Genomic DNA, 3,493 nt, shown 5'->3' on the forward strand with positions numbered 1-3,493 from the left:
TTCGAAATGCAAATCGTACGTGTAAAATTGCGCATATAACGATTTTTCTGAGCATGTAAGCTGCTTAACAATTAAATCCTAATCTTTTTTTCCAGTATTGTTTAATAGCTTTTAAATGATTTTATTATTAAATCTAATAAAATGCTGAATTAATTGTTTTCTAAATTATATTATTCAACCTAATTATTATTCAACAACTACTTACTAATGTCTAACGTATAAATAATATCGAAGCTCACTTAAAATTATTTTATTTTTATTTTATTTTTTTTTTCATTTTTTTTTTTTATTTTTGTAAAATCTTTATAGTTTAAATTTATTTAAATTGATTAATTATTACACAAATTGTTCATGCTTTATTTTAAACTATTAACCCAAAATTAAATAATATCCAAATATCCAAATCATAAACGTTTCCATATTTTTGCTAATTGGCTAATCCGACGGCATTACACAAGTTCAAAGTCTTTTCGTCTATAATTAATGATGATTGCTTTCGGACGAAACTCAAGATTTGCGCTTAAATGTTTGTGGGATTTTCGTTGAACTCAACCGATGAAATGAGCTAAATTTGTAAAACAAAAAAAAATTACATTCATTATAAGCACGTTTAAGAGTTTAATTATTGTTATTTTTAATTTTTTTCAAATTTTTTTAATTTTTTTAATGTTTCTGATAAGGCTCTTGCGATTTTAGCTGGAAGTTGTACACCAGAACAGCGGGTGGTCAAATAGTTGGCGTGGTTTAAAAATATATCTGAGAACTACAATAAAAAAAATTTTAAATTTTGAAGTCACTTATTAAATACATAAATACGAATGTAAATTTTTCATAAATACAATAGTAAATTCCCAGCATTTTATCTGTCATACCAGCACTTAAAAATGTTGTTCAATACAGAAAAAGAAGGAAATATATGTCGCTTTTCAACAGAAATATATTATAGTGAAGTGATTATTATTATTATTTTTTTTATATATAATTATTATTTTTATTATTAATATTATTTTTATTATTATTAATATTTTTACTATTATTATTAAGTTCACAAATAAGTTCTTAAAACTTCATAAAAGCTTTTATATATAAACTATTGTTTTCAATAGATAGGTTTTATATCGTAGGGAAATTGCAACAACGAAATTTTTTTTTATATTTATTACATTTAATTAATTGAATTTTTTGACTAACCATCGAGTATTGACAAATACCCATCAGCAATAGTCTTGAGAATATATCTTATATTTAATTATTTGTATGTAATCTTTTGTTATTTTTGGCATTGAAAGTCAAATTTTCCCGTTTAAATATAGATTTTAGTAAGTATAACTATTTTAAATCAGCTTTGCCATTACGCTATATGTCAATATAGTTTAGTTTTCGAGATATTGGGATTTCAAATCAGAAAGTTTTACTTTTAAATCACCAACAACGAAGAGATGACCGTTTAGTTGCTGTTACGAATTACTGTATAATTAATATAAAAAATGCATAAGAAAGTTCAGTATTTTAAACTTTAATATTTTAAGAAGAAAGCTATATCAAAAAGTGTACTAAAATTGATTGTCAAATTGGTGACCCCTAGAAATAGGAATCGTAAAACGAAAAATAAAATTCTTTTCTTTTGATCATGTTATCGGAGTTAGTATCATTAAGTACTTTTATTCTTTCTTTGATAGAGAACGTCCTTATACTTTACTGGGGCTTGGTAATCCTTCGCAATGCTGCTGAGTTTGATGATAGTGTTGCATTTCTTTCTGTGCTTTTGGAATTTTAGGGTTTGAGAATCTTCTTCTTTTTTTTGATCACCTTATTGGAGTTAGTATCATTAAATGATTTATTTCATCTTGTTGAAAAATTTTCTTGAACCTGACTAGTGCTTGGTGATCCTTTACGATGTTGTTGTCTAATATTATAGCGATTGCATTATTGCAATTCTTTCTTGTTTTCTAGAATTTTGTGGAGCCTTTAAACGTTCTTTTAAAGTTAAGCGTGCGTTTGTTGAACGCATCTGTGAGCTCGAATAGATTTATAGCGCTGTCTTAGAAGATTTTCTTAGCAGAATCTATTCCACAGAATCAGTGTATGTCAACATTTCTTATACACCTTAACTGCTTATAATTGAATTTTGAAACGACTAACGGCAATGTAGAAGATTCACTGTCTTTTATTCATTGAAACGACTACATAATAATTTTTAGAAAATATATAAATATGTTTCAATATAATCAAAAATTATTTCTACAATTATCTGCATTACTACGAATTCATAGTGCTATGGACGGATATTTAAAGAAATTCAGTTTGCAAGAATAATTAACGCAGTAGATGAGAATGATTAAGTCAAACCATTACAAATATATAAAACTAATTTAAAACACATTGTACTTCTAATATAAAATAACAGTATTCGAAAAGTATGGCAATATAAATCTCTATTCCAAACAATTCAATAAATAACAATCCAATGGAAACAATTTACTACTGACTCATTTTTATTATATCCATGCCATTCAATGACTGTTCAGACAATCCATTGACAGATGTTTTTAGATATACTGTCGTCATTTAATATTCTCTTATCTAATCTGGAAACGAAAACCAAAGGGGTTCATAAAGTTAAATGAAGTACGAATACATATTAGAAAATGGGGTATTGATAGTCACTAATTGAGTTGGAAATTTTTTATTTAATTAGATTTGTTTTTGTGTGAAGTACCTCTTGAGCTTTCCTAGGGTTTTTATACAATAACATTAATTATTTTAACTAAATTGTATTTCTTAATTGCAATTAGTAATAATTCGAATTCAAAATATCATATAGTTCTATATGTACATTATTATATGAATGTATACTATTTTTTTATGTTAAAATAAATTATGTGGATTATGTGGAATCAGTTTTAATTGTTCAGAATAAACAGCTAGTATTTCCGTTTAATTAATTTGAATCATTCGCTTAATAGTTAGTTTCACTTCAAAAAATTCTGGGTCAATGAAGTAAAAGTATACGTATGGGTGGATGGTGTCCTTGTCACAGAAAGTATTCGACTGTTGGGTTCAATAATAGATAACAAGAACACAATGCGTTATAAGAAGAAAACTCTTCTAACATAAGAATAATTGTAATAATATTACATAGGGTATTCATGTATGACAAATAAATAAAAAAAAATTTAAGGTATACAATATACAAATAGCCTAACTCATTTAAATAGCGTGATGTATGTATTAAACACTAAATTTGACATTTAATAATAAAACTTGTTTTTGAGTTAAACTATTTAAAATAACTGGTCTGATGTTATTAGAATCCTTTGATTGAAGGGTTTTTGTGTTTGAACCAGTGTTTCGCAACCATTGTTGTGGTACATTGCATTTAAGGCTTTTAAAAATTCCATAATTCTCCCACGCAATATACATAAGGAGTGTAAAGAAATTTAAGCAGATTGATTATTTATTTCTTACTGAAAGACGAAAGATGACCTATGTC

Source organism: Teleopsis dalmanni, chromosome 2, assembly GCF_002237135.1.
Source record: "Teleopsis dalmanni isolate 2A chromosome 2, ASM223713v2, whole genome shotgun sequence".
In the NCBI taxonomy this organism is placed as follows: domain Eukaryota; kingdom Metazoa; phylum Arthropoda; class Insecta; order Diptera; family Diopsidae; genus Teleopsis; species Teleopsis dalmanni.